At 35.1% G+C, this 17,689-nt stretch overlaps 2 long non-coding RNA genes across 2 annotated transcripts in view; one reads left to right on the forward strand and one right to left on the reverse strand.

Annotated features, from left to right (window-relative positions):
- The window catches only part of LOC136842981 (uncharacterized), a 495,876-nt gene that overhangs the window by 372,422 nt on the left and 105,765 nt on the right, over nt 1-17,689 (reverse strand). The gene's annotated exons all lie outside the window — the stretch shown is intronic.
- LOC136842980 (uncharacterized) lies at nt 13,282-14,519 on the forward strand. The gene is made up of 3 exons (XR_010854398.1): nt 13,282-13,423; nt 13,545-13,616; nt 14,035-14,519. It is a non-coding gene; the product is annotated as an uncharacterized lncRNA (long non-coding RNA).

Consider the following 17,689-nt stretch of genomic DNA (forward strand, 5'->3'; position numbering starts at 1 on the left):
AAAAAAAGAATTAGACGATGTCTGATTCAAGATGTAGCTGTTACAAAATACATAAGAAAAATCCAGGCATGACGCCCAAAAAGTTTAAAGTTGCCAAAAAAAAAAAAAAAAATTAAATGTGCAAACAATTTTCGCTTCCTAGTGAGACATCTAGGTATGACTCCCCAAAAAGTTCAGAGATAATCTTAAAAGTTTTGTAATAGATTCATCTCATTGCATTATTGAAGTTGGATTACACTGCAAACAAGTATATTATGCTTTTCAAAAATAAAGAAAAATGCACCTAAAATATAAATGCTATTTCTTTTCGAATTCTCTTGGAGATGCATCAGGATAGTCAGAAATAAAGGGTAAAATTTTTATTTTATAAAAGTGAAATGGATCGTTAGTAAACTTGCTCTTTTTATTATATTTTTTTTATATTAACGCCCTTTACAAAGCTCTCTCTCTCTCTCTCTCTCTCTCTCTCTCTCTCTCTCTCTCTCACTGTATGACGGAATTTATTATATGCAACTCTCTTTGACATCGTAATTCAAAAGCCACAATGATGTTTAGAATCAATGGACATACCGTAGGTCTTTTTGAGACCTAGAGTTTATGGACAATTTTCACTGCAATAATTTTTTCCACCCAGAAATACGAGGAAAAAATACATATCAAAGCACCCATTCCGGCGACCGCTTGATTTCAGTTTAATGCGTTAAAAATAATCTTCCCAAAAGTCAATGGTGATAGAAATGTGGAAACGGAGAGTGATTTATGAAGCACAATGACGCGGCGTCCATTAATTATTCCTGATATTGATAAAACTGAATGGAAATTTCAGAATCACGTGATTCATATATATGCAAATCATCTAATATTCGCAACATAGCTATCAGATGGGATTATGCAAATGGACTCATGTCGCTAATTTTCGGGGAGGCCTACGGGAAAAATAGAAAAAAAGATTATGGATGGGAAAAGATATTATGTCTGCAGCCGACGTGGGCGGATTTCTTCCTTGTTTCAGTGGGTGACCGTATGGACGAGACAGGAAGTACGGGGAGAGGTATTCGCGAGATAGAAGGTGACAACTGTCCTTAGACAGTGCTTGGCCTGAGTTGCACTCGAGGGCTGCATGAATTTTCTCCTCTTTGGGGTAATGAGCTGCGTCAGGAGACCTGCACGACCATTTCCCGTCCGGAAATTCGCTTGCTGTGAATGTTCTGTCCGTATCTGTAAATTAGCCTAAGCTGCGCTGGCATAGAGAGGTGTCCTTCCCCAAGAGTATAAAAACATCATCATGAATTTTTACAAGTTATTGCTTCAATATATTACTAGCGGGTGAATGTAATCAAGAGTCTTTAGATTGAAATTTTAGTTGCCGTAAAATGAATTAAAAACAATACGTGAATTCGGACCAGAAAGGAAGAAATTAATTACCAAATGACTGTTGCGCAGCAGTGAGGTTAGTAAATGAAAGGAATTAGTTACTGTTACTACTTCTCATTTAAATAAGTTTATGTTGCTTGGACTAAGGGAGTAAGATACTACCATCTATTACGCATCATCATTTGTTTTAGTAGTATACAGATAATCATGATGATTTTATGCAATCTTGATTCTTGACCATAAAATAATTTTGTTTAGCAAATAACTGGATTCCAAGTAAACAGAGAGAGAGAGAGAGAGAGAGAGAGAGAGAGAGAGAGAGAGAGAGAGAGAGAGAGAGAGAGAGATTATCTTTAGATTCACAACTCACATGCTCACCCTCACTTTCAGACATGTCCAGATGAATAACAATGACCTCATTAACCAGGAGCGAGAAAGACTAACGAGGGCAGGTCACGTTCCCTTTGCAAAGAATTTATATCTTTTCGCAGACAGTAAATGACGGCGGGACAGTCAGTACTGGCCAGGGCTTATAGGTTTCCGATGGGAAATAATTAGTGGGCGGCGTCAATACGTGTTGCATCCGTGATAAAGGCATTTTACAGCGCGCAGATAAAGTTTCCTCTCATTAATTGTCCGTAAAATTTTCCGGTTGCACTCTCGCTTCATTATAACAAAGCCAATCAACAAAGGGGCTCATGTTCACGTACGCACTGGAGTGCAGGCCCAACTTTTAATGAAGTTATCGACGGAAAAAAGATATTGAGATTTCAAATCGACGGATATCTTTTCGTGTCTTTAATTGGTGTTTGGAGAAACGAGACAGGAAATTTCTTTCACTTTATGATAAAGATCGTAATTTGTAGCCCAGGGATTTATAATGTAGTGCAGGCGATGTTAACATCATTAAATCTTATTTTTTCAAAAGTAATGTTATTTTTTTCCTCTAATCGAGACAAGAAATGTTAAAAATACAGACAACTCTATTTACATGAAACTGTAAAAGTACATATTATTTTCAGTTTTCTTGAAAAAAAAAAAAATACAGTTTTTGTCAAACTTATAAAGTTTGTTTCGTCTGAAAGGATACACACGTTTTCAATGGCCCTGTGGGCTTGTTCCATATGAATAGGGTTGATATTCTGCCTAATAATATTAAGAAGTTAGACGAGTATAGAATTCCATGTAGGAAAGTAATAGTAACCTTGATAGCTTAAAAACAACAGACAGTTTCCTAATACAAGAGCGACGTAGAATGCTTACGGAATTTAGCAGGTAAAATTAACAAATTCTCTATGAAAGTGACAGTTTCATATCATTTACATTATTTACTAAGGTGATATCCTGATATCTCGGAAGTTTTCACATTACCAGAGGTTAAAACGTACTTTTGACATAATGTATTACTGTCCTCTTTTCAGGAAATTACTACTCAGTTTTTAACCATCATAATTTCACTTCAGAGGTTAAAACGGGTAACTCCTTTAATTCCGTTAAAAAAAAAAAAGCGTTTCTGCATTACAGTCTTGCTCCTTTCCTGATAATGAATGCTACAGCAAATGCAAAATAAACGCGTTTATTAGAATAAAAATGCCCGAATTAACTATATATCTAAAGAACAAAGAAATGAAAACTGTAGATCTTCTATGAGCGAGTGTCCCGAAGGTCTGAAATAGTAGGAAATACAAGGAATAAGATAATACAGAAATCCGTGGTAGCAGGCTGCAGTGAAATCACTGTCATAAAGTGATAAGCTGATTTGAGGGATATAAGGAGGGCTAATTATGATATACATACATACATACATACACACACATATATATACTGTGTATGTATATATACACAAAACAACACACACACACACACACACACACACACACACACATATATATATATATATATATATATATATATATATATATATATATATATATATATATATATATATACATATACACACACATCCCAATGTATGCATACCTGTCTTGAAGCCTGCCATGAATTCAGTATTAAGTTTGCAAAAATATTTTTTGTTATTATATTTTGCACAAACTACAAACTACAAGATTGATTTCCGGAGTGAACAGAGACAAATTTTAAGAATATATGAGGGATATTTTCATAAAATGAACACTTCTTTAAAATATTGCCTATAAGCATCAATATTTAATGACATATATCTGCGTAAAGCTCTAAAAGACATTAATAAGTACTGATGTTTACAGGCGACATTTTGAAGAAATCTTCATTTGATGAAAAGTTCCGTCACGATTTATTAAAACCTCTGTTCACTTGCATCTGTTTCCATATAACAATACTGTATCTAAGAATCAATTTCACATCGCAAGATAAAATTTAGAAGGGTTCTGCTTTCCATGATAAATTCCATAATTACTCTTCTTCCTATGATTTTACCTCAGACGACAGATCTGCAATAAATAACATGATGATTTTTTTATAAGAATGAGAAAGTAAGAGAAATCAAAACAGACGGATATTGCAATACCGCAAAAAACATAAATGTTGCAACTGAAGGAAATTAAAGCTGCAATGTTCAACGGAAACTGTGAAAGAAAGGAGTAGTGTTGTTCCCAAGTGACTTTTGCTTTCATACTACAGAAATTCAAGCATAAACGAGGCATGTTTAGTGAAGCATCTCGAGATAAGGAGCCCTGATCTCTGTAAGTCAGAGCTACTCTAATCATTGCACGTACATGACCAAGTAAGTTTTATGGGTGCTAGTAGCGGGGAGGAGAGAGAGAGAGAGAGAGAGAGAGAGAGAGAGAGAGAGAGAGAGAGAGAGAGAGAGAGAGAGAGAGAGAGAGAAGAAAAACTGAAAATAAAGAGAGAAACTCTCCGAAAATGACACTACATCACCTTCCAAAGTGAAAGATACTATTTCAAAGAAAGTGTACATATAGTAAAAATGACAAAGCAAAATACACAAAACTAAAATAATTTAAAAAAGCTGCACTATAGCCAAGTCCATTTATAGAGGGTAACAAACCTTTCCTCGGAAGAGGATGTGCTTTTTCTTGGCATTACAAGAAAAGAAAATGTTCTGATGAGAAAATCTTGATCTGCAAAAACGGTTGGCTTAACTCCACTTAGTCTGGGAAACGTAAACCTTTCGTTTTCTTACTGCGCGTAAACATTTCTCTCTCTCTCTCTCTCTCTCTCTCTCTCTCTCTCTCTCTCTCTCTCTCTCTAATTGTACCTATATTCTGAGAAAATTAGCACTAATGTTTTGATTATAAAATCAAGGAAATTTGTATTTATTTAGTGTACATTGTCTCTTAGGATGGACGAGTTTGAACCTGTTCAAGAAACAAGCTGAGAACGATAAACAGTATTTTCCTATGACTATTGACTTCCAGGCGAAATGGGTAACAATCTCTTCTAAAAGGGAGACCCGTTTATAATACAATTTAGCCATTATGTAAACAGTTCAGTTATTCTTTATGAGTTCTGTCAAGTCCCGCCAGTGAGGTTGAAGAGGACTGCACATGTCGCCAAAAATTTCGCAGCACATTAGAGTTCAGGAACCGATGAAATTATGGATTTTGTATTTGATAATCTAAAATATTACATTGGAGTATAACAATCTAGACTGCAAACTGAGTGAACTTTAATTTGAATTTCTATTTCATCCAAGAACGAACACTTCTAGGCCTCCTACACAAGTTACAATGTATATCTGGAATAGGTTTTTCTGTGTGAACCAAAGAAATTCCAAAGGAAATGAACTCCCTGTCCAGTATTAATTACAAAGTTGGTAAAAGGTAATTTAATATCACATCGAAATGTTAAAACATTTCTAATAATAGATGAACGACATTTTGGACTGAACACTTGAAAGGTAATAATTTTTTTTTTTTTGCTTGCTTTGCTGTAACAAAAATAGTTTATATAATTCTTGCGTTTATTCATAATTCAATTATTATTACACTAGGATGATAGCACATACTCAAAATTATCTTAATTAGTTCTAAATAATGAATCGACTTTTGAAAGGCTTTAATAATTGCGTTAAGATCGTCAGTGATGTCTTCTGAGTTACAGGACTAGAGGGCACATCGATCTTACTGAAATATAAAGTATTTCTTTTATTATGGCCTCGAGACTTATCCCCCCCTCTCTCTCTCTCCCTCTCTCTCTCTCTCTCTCTCTCTCTCTCTCTCTCTCTCTCTCTACTAACACACACACACACCAATATTGTACATACACTTACACATACATATACACGCACTTAGTTGCAAAATATGTATCATAGTTAAAACAATGCACTGATACTGGGGATTAAATGAAAATACCATATAACAGTTTTGAGATATAAACCTATTGACTTTTTTAATTATGCTCATTTTTATATTTTGTTCATAATTTAAATGAAAAATGGTCGTGAGATCCACCACTTGATATTGATTTATTGCGTTAAAAATAATCTTGCCAAAAGTCAAAGGTGATAGAAATGTGGAAACGGGGAGTGATTTATGAAGCACAATGACGCGGCGTCCATTAATTATTCCTGATATTGATAAAACTGAATGGAAATTTCAGAATCACGTGATTCATATATATGCAAATCATCTAATATTCGCAACATAGCTATCAGATGGGATTATGCAAATGGACTCATGTCGCTAATTTTCGGGGAGGACTACGGGAAAAATAGAAAAAAAGATTAAGGATGGGAGTAAAATATTGTGGCTGCAACCGGCATGGGCCGATTTTTTCCTTATTTGAGTGGGTGAGTGAATGGACGGGGCATGAGGTATGGTGATAGGTATTTAGGACAAAATAGGTGACAGGTGCCCTTAGACCCTGCTCGGCCTGAGGCGTACTCGACGGCTGCAGGAATTTTCCCTTCTTCAGGGGAATAAGGGCCATCGGACTGTTTCTGCTGATGGAAAATTCGCTTGCTGTCAAAGGCTTACAAAATATGATATCTAAAAAATACCATCATATGAAGTAGAATCTTCAAGGAAGGTATGTATATATATATATATATTTATATATATATATAGTATATATATATATATATATATATATATATATATATTTTATATATATATATATATATATATATACATATACTGTATATATATAAAATATATATATATATATATATATATATATATATATATATATATATATATATATATACATACATATATATATATATATATATATATATATATATATATATATATATATATATATATATATATATATATATATATATATGCGCATGTCTGTATGGATGTGCAATTATACAGTTGAACTTAGCTTAGGGCTTCCTGTTTTGTTATATACTGCGACGTCGTTTCTTTCTACTAGTCGATGTTCTAATTACAAACGTTCCTAAAATTTCCCAAAGCTATTTGACAAAAATGTGAAGATGATTGAGACCTTCCTCATTACCTAAAATGCTGGCCGCTGTTTATTAAAATCATTTCCCTTACGTTCCTGAAAAAATAGTAATTCCTATAAAAATCTTAAGTATGAAAGTAAGGCATGCTGTATTATTTTTAAATATAAATGAAACCCCCATTATTATCTAAAATTGCAGCTTCATATAAACAGTTTACCCACTGCTGGATATAATCAAACTTTTTTAAAGACGAATATTTCACCTCCTAGGACCAAACGAAATATTAAATAAAGTATAGTAATAGTTCAACATCCCTCTAGTTTCAAGGTATAACCACAGTTAGAAAATCCCAATCACCAAATCTTTTTGTGGTTTTAAAATTAAACTTTTTTGTGTGTGCCGTATATCTTGTTACCAAAAACACCAGGAATATGTTATCGTCAACCACGCACATAAACACACACACACACACACACACATATATACATATATATATATATATATATATATATATATATATATATATATATATATATATATATATATATATATATATATATGATTAAAAGCACAAGATATTGCTCAACTTGGGAGTACACACATCCTAAGGTGTTCTTAAACTTTGTACCATGGGTTTGCATGAGAACACATTATTGCACTAGAAACTTTGTTTTAAAGGCCTATTAAAAAGTATTATCTTGATCCCCACGTCTGCTGCTCCAACTGTCATTTGTACCGATGGCCGACCTAATGTGTTTTCGTCTACCCAACCATTGTGCTGCCAAGCACTAAGTCTTGAAGTGTGGAGAGTTTAGCAAGGTAGTGGCGACCATTGAAAATCTAGGGTAGGAGCAGCTGGGTTGTTGAGAGTCAGAGACAGACTTACAAATTATTACATTTTGTTTTGTCACGTCCATTGCAAATTCGTGAAGATTACTCATATTTTACTGTGGTTTTCTGGTGATAATATGGCGCATTGTGTGATGATATCATTACGACAACGTCCCTTCGCAGAAATGAATTACTGTAAGAAAACATTTTCATCAATGATAAAATTAAAATTTGTTATCGATGAGGCAAAATGCTACAGGAACAGCTTTCTATAAGTTAAAAATGTAAAAATAATATTGACGCTGATACCATGTGGCAGGTGATCGTTGCATCACTCAGCAACGGCATTTTAATAGTTACATAAAGATATTGCCAAAATAACAACCATGACGAAAATCTTCAAATGGATAAACCTTTTATGAAGTGAAAGGAAGTATTCTGAGACGAGGCCTGCGTTGTCAAAAGCAACTGTTTCTTGTCCGCCCCAGAAGGAAAAGCTTTGCATATCTGGATGCTCTTACCGTTTCAAAGCAGGGCATATTTAATACTCCTTGCAAAAGTTCCATGACTTCTGTTTTCCTCGAAAGTGCGCTTTTAGTCCATACTGTATTATGTGTTATTCTTATGTGTTACTCTTTGTTTTTCCTTCTACAGTTTGTCATTTTTATTCACCAATACCTAGCTTTGCTTGGAGGGGTGTATTTAAGGAAAAATACCCATTCATCATTTAATTGCTCATGCTCAAAATATAAATTTTTTTACAACATTGTCCGCCTAACAGACTTGAACAGTGTCACCGTTTCTTACACACACAGACAGAATTATATTATATTTTTATGCCCTCGAACTTCTAAGGTGATAAAGCTCTTTATTGCTGTAATTCCTAATTGTGCACTAATTCCAATAGCCTATTCACTCCTATTTGCTAAACATGATCGAAGCACCTCATATTTTATAACCTGTCTTTTTCACTATGAAGTGTTGCCTCGTCGATGAATCTCTGCTCATCACATTCCTTCAGCCTCATGAATGTGCCACAATATTTCATATCAGTTTTCATTTAACCATCAAACTTATTCATTCCACATATTTCATTCCATATTGTATTTCAAATTAGCCTTCTATGAACCTCATTTGTTTCACATCTAAGCAGCTCGTAGTAATGTCTACACTACGCCTTGATTCTCCTTTTCTGTCATTCTGATATATTCTTAATGTTTACTGCAAAATACCTACATAAATATCCCAACCTGCTATTTTCCACAGATTAAAAATCTGTGTGTGTGTGTGTGTGTGTGTGTGTGTGTGTGTGTGTATGTATGTGCTTTACGGGTCTTGATATCCCACAACCAGGTTCTTTATACAGAGCATATCCGTTCTCAATGTTCCACGGATAAACCAGTACAACAAAGGCTTATGGATAAAAACTGAATAAATAATGTATGTATTAACAAGAATTGAGCTAATACTTAGTGAACACATGAATACTTAACGCTATACATATTAAAGTGACAATAGCAAATCCTGGATTATTGATAACATCCAAACCATGCAGATATGTATCTTGCCGATAATTATGTCTTGAAAAGTACGCTTAACTTCGGGTAGATCCAAGAATCTTCAAAAGCTGCTTGCAGTTTCTCCCACAGTAGGAAAAATGGTCCTTCTCTTCAATACAGTAGAACTCTCGAAACATTTGCAAAGCAAATGACAAACTGTAGACCAGTCTTGGTGGGGCCAGTTACACCATAACATGCAATAGCATGTGCAGAAATCCCCGTAGGCGTGCACAAACCTGTGTACCAACGGTAACCAACTGTCACCAGTCTTCTTACTCGTCTCTAACTCAATTCTTCGGTTATAAGAGCGTAAAACGCTACCGGTGCTTCATGAAATGTCCATAAGCCCAGCTCTTCTTATAACCTTGCGGCTACGCGTCGTCTCACCTGAACCATTACAAGGTCATGCCAATACCATACTACATCGAAGACGATCTCCATTAACGTCGTAATTATCGATACTTCAATACACTGCCGAAATAAGACAAATACGGCCAAGCTCTCGAGACGTCCCCCGTAGAGGGGGTAGTGCCGTCAGGGCACCTCATGCGGCGCACTGCAGGCATTATTCAAGTTTCTTTGCAACGTCCCTTCGGCCCCTGGCTGTAACCCCTTTCGTACCTTTTACTGCTCCTCCTTTCATATTCTCTTTCTTCCACCTTACTTTCCACCTTCACCTAACAAATGTTTCATAGCGTAACTGCGCGGTTTTCCCTGTTACACCTTTCAAAAAAAGTAAGTATAGCTTAGTTTTACCAGACCACTGAGCTGATTAACAGCTCTCCTAGGGCTGGCCCGAAGGATTACACTTATTTTACGTGGCTAAGAACCAATTGGTTACTTAGCAACGGGACCTACAGCTTATTGTGGAATCCGAACCACATTATAGCGAGAAATGAATTTCTATCACCAGAAATAAATTCCTCTAACTCTTCATCAGCCGGCGGCGGGAATCGAACTCCGGCCCATCGAATGACGGTCTGAAGCTCAACCAACTCGGCCAACAAAGGGCTTACACCTTTCAAACCTTCTACTGTCAATTTCCGTTTCAGCGCTGAATGACCTCATAGGTCCCAGTGGTCGGCCTTTGGCCTAAACTCTCTATTCAATTCAATCTCGAGACGTCAAGTCACAACTACTCGCCGGTACCAGCCACTTCGCTCGCACCTCACCTACGACAAGACCCTCGTCCGACAAAAAAGGAAAAAACACTCGTTGAAGGTTAAGCAACCAATTCTCCGTGATGAAAAACGGTTTAGCTTGTTACACACACACACACACACACACACACTCTCTCTCTCTCTCTCTCTCTCTCTCTCTCTCTCTCTCTCTCTTATAATTGCAAAAAATTACATTACCTCCAAAGTAACGTAACAAGCATATGATGAAAACATTTCGACCATTTTAAAACATTTATATTCAAAACCCGTGTTTTATCAGTATCACAATTTATAACAAATATAGGAAGTTATTTTTCAGCCAACATAACATTTATTCGACAATTCATTCGGGTTTAAAATAACACCAAGAGTTTCTAGACAACAGGAGCCAGAGATGTTCAGAATTTATCTGAGCGTTGATACACAACAAAAGGGATGCAGAATAATGGCGATTCAGGCTACAGCATTTAAAGCAAAATGTATATTTTCCTTTTTTCCGCTTTTAACAGGACGCACAAGAGTCAAAGCTTAGTGATATTTTAAAGAATCTACAATGTGCGTTTTAAAGCAAAACTTCATTTGGAAAAGCTGAGTCCAATCCAAGCTAGCACAGGGCGGATTTGAGCTCGGTTTCCCCACGAATTTAAACTGGATTCGCTAATCCGTTCCTGGGGGAAAGACCAGTGCGCGAAGACCAGACGAAAATTGCTGGTGGGGACCAGGCTGCATATCCGTTTAGTCATTCTCAAAAATTGTAATCCTTTTTTCTATTTTTCCCCATTTTTCTTTTTTTCCCTTTCTTTTTTTATTTCGTAAAATCTACAGAGTGACGGCGGCCTCGTGATTGTTTCATCCACGGATCTCCAGTGTCCCATCTGGCTCTCTGGCCAGTTGCTAATGCAATTTTGTATCTCGTCTATTGAATGGTCTGCAGCGCGAATAGCAAGTAAATGATTCTCAAAATGATGCCGAAGATAATTGTGAATGATTGGGTTACAATTTTCTTTAACGTTTACGCATCATTTTATAGTATTATCCGGATATATTAGTGTATCCGAAGTTTCGAGTACTATATATATATATATATATATATATATATATATATATATATATATATATATATATATATATATATATATATATATATAATTGCAGAACGTATTAATCATCTGGCCATTTTTCATCAAATAGCCTTGTGAAAATTTGTGGGTTTCTAATTAGGACGACGATCAGTAAAAGGTATGATGATACAGCGCAAAACTAAAAGAACTCCTTAAATTACATTATATATATATATATATATATATATATATATATATATATATATATATATATATATACAGTAAATAATGAAATGTAATATAAAAATTTAGGCCATAGGCCAAGTGCTGGGACCTCTGAGGTCATTCAGCGCTGAAAGGGAAATTGAGAGTAATAGGTTTTAAAGGTAAAACAAGAGGAAAACCTAGTTGTTGCACTATAAAACAATTGTCAGGATAGGGTGGAACGTAAGACGGAAGAAAGAGACTACTGTATTACCGGGCGTACAGTAATAGGAATGAAAGGGGTTGCAGCTAGGGACCGAAGGGACGCTGCAAAGAACCTTAATACCTACAGTACACTGCGTGAGGTGCACTGACGGCACTGCGCCCTACGGGGTGTACAATAAATATTTTTATATATATACATATATATATATATATATATATATATATATATATATATATATATATATATATATATATATATATATATATATATATATATATATATATATATATGTGTGTGTGTGTGTGTGTGTGTGTGCGAGTATACATATATATATGAATTTTTTTATCACACCGTGATTTATATACAACCATGAAGCTACAAATGTCAAAGCTTAATATCAAATTCACGTTACCTCTGGAATATCCCCGATGGGAATTCCCCATCGGGAATATTCCAGAGGTAGCGTGAATTTGATATTGCGACATTTGTAGCTTCATGATTGTGTATGTATATATATATATATATATATATATATATATATATATATATATATATATATATATATATATATATATATATATATATATAAAATCTGAAATAGTTCAATTGTACTTATTCTAGTTATTTTTAAATATAATGTCACGAATGGCAATGGAGAACAGAGTAAGATATTTACAAAATCTTAAGTTGATACCATTTTTAATAACTGTACTGTCAACGTAAAGACACTAGGATGCAAGTAATCAAAAACTACACTGAATATATATATATATATATATATATATATATATATATATATATATATATATATATATATATATATATATATATATATATATATATATATATATATATATATATATATATATATATATATATATATATATATATATATATATATATATATATATATATATAATTACCCTTAACTTATTTATTACGTATTTGCATAGACGAAAATGAAGGAAAGGAGATGCACACTTGATAACAAAGGAAATTCCATAGCCGGCATATTTTCTTTCCTGAAACAATTTACTTGTCCTTCAGGCTGACGGTAAGGTTGAGATCCAGAGAGATTCTTTGTAATAACAGCAATCAAATTCCTCATCGGGAAAACAGTGCCCATGGGACGTCCTAATAGCTCTCATTTCCCGAGAAGGTTAATTCATGCAGCTTTCGCATACACTCAGTTTGACCAGTGAATATGGACACCTGTTTCCCTTTAAGTGGTAAATACCTTTCCCCATACTTCTTGTCTCATTCATGAACTAGCCTACTTTAACACGGAAGAACTCTGCAAAGGTTGCAACGAAAATATTTTTCCATTTTTTGTGAATAATTTAGAGAAACTGCCAGTTAGCGCGCTACAAAATTCGAGGAAGGAAAGCGACTTTTCGACTGTTACGCGTCACCCAGTACATGGAGACGTAATTGGTTATGGTGTCCACCGTCCTTGGCTGTAAACTTCTCGTTTTCGTTAGAACTTCAGGAACAAAGATTAAGTTTCCGCCGGCGTTTCGGTTGGTTCGCATGTGTTGGGTTCGGCGTTAGTTGTGCCTGCGAATCATTTTTGGGACAGATACTTTGAGGGGTTAACAACGCTAGTCGACATGTATGATCATCTGTCCACGAAGGTGAATGTTTTTTGGGTTCGGTACTCATTTTTGCATATAGCGTACATAATGCTCTATTGACAAAATCATTTTCGATTTATATAGAAATTTTTAATATTTTAATCCGGCACTTTCTTTTCAGAACTAGCTTGCAGAAGCGCAAGGAACAGCTGATCTATGAAGAGGATTTAGGTAAAGTATACCACTGTCAATGGTGAGTGTCTTTCGACTTTTATCATTTATTAAAAACAATTCTGCAGGCTAATCCTCCCCCATCAGGGGCGGAGCCCCTGGTGTGGGGAGGATGTCCCTTCTGGCATACGGTATATTTCCCGTATGTCGAAGGGGGCCTGCAAATCCTGTTAGGTTTAAGGTTTTTCTATCATATTATAAAAGTCTTTTTAAATATTTGCATTTTTAGTAAAAGTTAAGTTTTCATAGTATTAAGTATAGTTTTGAAAGTTTCCAATCTGGTCATGTGTATAAAGTTTTAATCTTGAATTTGACCTTTACATTCTTTAACTTTTGTTTGATTGCAATTTTAATAATTAAGTAAAAGTAATTTGGTTTAAAGTTTTTCATTAACATGTTTACCTTGTTAAACCCCTTTGTAATAACTAACTACTTTGCAGGTGTAGCGATGGATGGAAACTTTCCTGTGGAGTAAACAGTACAAAAATTGCAAGAAAGCGGGGAATATGCAGATTGGCTGCGTTTGGAATGCAATGCATGGAAATGAAAATCCTAATTTCTCATTCTTTAGTGCTTGGCTCCTATCTTCGACCTGGCGGCCTTTTAACTAAAAGGTTGCTTAAAATATAAGAATATAAGTTTTTTTAAGGTGAGAAAACAAAATACTTAATGGCATCACGGGGAATTAGTCACTGCTGAAACTGATGTATGACTTGAAAATAGCTTTATCTCATTCACATTGTAAACAGTGTGAAGTAATTTGGATCTTTACTTTTTTTTAAAGTTAATTTGAAATTTAATGGGTAGTTTGACATTTTTTCACTACGGGTTTATATGGTATGTAGCAGAGTATTTTAAATATCAAAGGTGGTTTAACACTTACCAGAACATGTTTTCGATAATACAAAGATTTGGTATATTAAAAGTTTTTGAGTGTCCTTAACGAAGGTTGAAATGAGAGGGCGGTTGGAGCGAATTACGTAACAGCCATTATGCACTTAGATGGTTACTGTGTGTAGGGTTTAAGAATAATCATGCAGAGTGAAGTAATGAATGATTATAACTAGATGACACTTCTATTAGACATTCCTTTGATTTCTGAGTTTCGACATGTCGAGAGATATGTTTAGCTTTCATAACGGAAGTTCTCGCTGAGTGTCAGTTTACCTTCAGTGGTGGTATTTTTTTTTTTTTCGTAGACTTTGGGAAATGGACTATAACTGAAAACTGTAATAAACGACTAATGAAAATATGACAAATGAAAGAACGATTCCTTCTTTGCCTTGCAGTAAATGACAGAAATCACAGAATAAAATGTTCATAGAAATATCGTACTATTAAATCATAAATACTTAATGAATGCTAATTTGAGTTTTTTGTTGGTAACTAAAAAAAACTTATATACATATATATACATACAATAGAGGGTACCAGAGCTAAAGTAGCATTGAGCATATAGTCCAAGAGTTCACTACGATTTGATTCCCGGAAATGACCAAATGTCTAATGGGTATGCGTTGAAAGGGTATACCATGGGGTATTACAAACATGAACGCTTACGTTTCCAAAGTGTTGGGTCTAGATTTTACAAACTTTTTTTTTTTATCAAATTAAAACATTCTAACTTACTACAAAATACTGGGCTCGAGTAAGTGTTGTAGTTCCTCTATTTTTAGTTTGAAATGGATATCTATACATAAACATATTTCAATGGAGAAACTTACTTTGATGCTAATTTTAAATGTGGAGAACAAAGGTCAAAAGGTCAGTGGTTTTGCGATATGGCGTAAAATTTGGACTAAGAAATTTCTCCTCATTTCACTTGCCAGACTGCGAATCGGCCATTCTGACCTCTCACACTACCACCTAATGAACGAATCCCCTCCTACCTTGTGTCCAACTGTATTCCTCTTAACATATCCTATATCCTTTCCTGTCCCCGGCACAGTCTCCCACAACAGAGCCTTGACCAGCCTAGCCCCTCTTCCCTGTCCACCTCGCCTTCATGATATTCTCACCGAACAGAGCACTTCAACATAGAACGTGTAATCTGCTTCCTTTAACAAATATTCATCTAATATAACCTACCAACTAATAATTCTGACCATACTGTATAATCGGCATAACCGCACCATATGGTCTCCAAGGCCTGGTGATTGATTGATATTAAATCAATTCTCATTTTACAACTATGATAATGACAAATGCCTTTTTAAACACCATGAATTATAAAACTGAGATATCTAGACACTTTTGGAAAAATTTGGTGCCCCTAGCAATCGTTTTGACATCAACTTGAATCTAACAATGTAGTTCTTACATCATCTAGTAGATGGACTTTCATGCTTTCCCAGTGTCAGGTGTGCAACTGAATTACTCTAGTTATTGTCGAAAAACGTTTAATTCTCTAGTACCAGTGATGTACAAATGTTTTGACAATTTTATTTAGTGGAAGCCATGTTTTCGATCACTCATACATCATACAGAATCATTCATAATCAGTCTCTTCTTCATCGGATACACTGCACTTCTGATCATCATTTTCATCCTCTGATTCGTCCTGCAAAAAGGTTCTTCAAAAGCAATGTTGGCAGGAACATCTGGTCCATTATACCAGACTACTTTCAGTCTATCTCAGACTTTCCATCCATCCAGTTAGTGCATAAAACCTAGGTGGGGCTGATGCCCTGCCTACTTTTTATAGGGCTGGTGAGCTTACTGGCCAGATCTGTTATATCTATCATTTGTCTTGTGTTCTTGGAGTTAACTCCTGCATCCATCCACATTTTTGCACTATTGTATCTGGCATGGTAAACCAGTAGTATAAAGACATTGGTATCACTGTCGCGGAAGACAATTACTGGGTTGCATTCATGATTAACTAAAGCCATAAAGTAGGCATGGGAAATTGAGCGTGCATCAACCTCGCCGTGCCCACTTTGTGACTCATGAATCTCAGTTCTACTCACAATGCCATTATCTTCTGAGTACAGGTAGTATTCATGATCCACCCCAAACTGTAGGTAATGAACTTTTCTAGTAGGCGCTTATTCATGAGGTCTATTCATCCCGTAAAAACATCAGAAACTCCTTTTTAAATTTTGTTCAGTGCAAAGTAGCGTTAAGATATTGTGGTCGTTTGTGAAGGGACTGTGATCCTGTATGAAATCTCACTGTCCACGAAAATTATGTTCAATATCTTTAATGAGCCAATATAGATCATCATGAATTATAAATGAGTTTAGTGTTTTCTCTAACACTAATAACCATAGTTGAGAAGGAGAGCTAGGGGAAGAATCTCGGGACCACCTGAAAAATCCAAAATATAACCTAGTGCAGTGAAGTATGTCATTGAGATGTGAAAAACACCAAAACAAATAAGGATGTCTAACTTTTGTGACTCTTGGGCTTGCATCTGAAGTGCTGGTTTTGCAATTGCATGCTCATATGTAAAAATGGCACACTTTTCCCCACATTCAGAAGCAACAGTTTGAGACTTCACTAAAGTTACTCTTACTACAACCAGTCTAACTGGCGGAAGTGCAATGTTTTCCGTGTTGCCAATCTGTTTATGAGATCTCAAATGGCGACATATATTCCATATTAGATACATCTTAATGGCTATTTTCAGGTCGGAAGGTGGATCCATTGTGTGCACTTCTTATCTAGTTTTAGACATGAATGGTCTTCCCTTATATGACATTATGTGCCTCTCTGGTGCTCCAGACTTTCTTTTTCTTCTAAGTGACTTTTAAGTTGCGACCACCTGTTCTCTTGTTATTGGGTCCATTATTTTTTTGGTCTGACCAGTTCCCATGTTCTGAAAGCAGACGCCAAAAGTGCCATGGAAAGTCTCTCCCAGATAAGGTTTCTGTCATTTCATCATTATTATTATTATCAAATAATAATAATAATAATAATAATAATAATAATAATAATAATAATAATAATAATAATAATAATAATAATAACAGGCTTTTAATTAGTGTAGTCAACGGGATAGATCTATGCAGTTATAGAGGTTCTCCACCGTTCATCATTTTCGTAGTGTTACTGGGAGTGTTGTGTTAAGATGGACATTAGTCCCATTCCCTG

The sequence above is a fragment of the Macrobrachium rosenbergii genome, chromosome 10, assembly GCF_040412425.1.
Source record: "Macrobrachium rosenbergii isolate ZJJX-2024 chromosome 10, ASM4041242v1, whole genome shotgun sequence".
Classification (NCBI taxonomy): Eukaryota; Metazoa; Arthropoda; class Malacostraca; order Decapoda; family Palaemonidae; genus Macrobrachium; species Macrobrachium rosenbergii.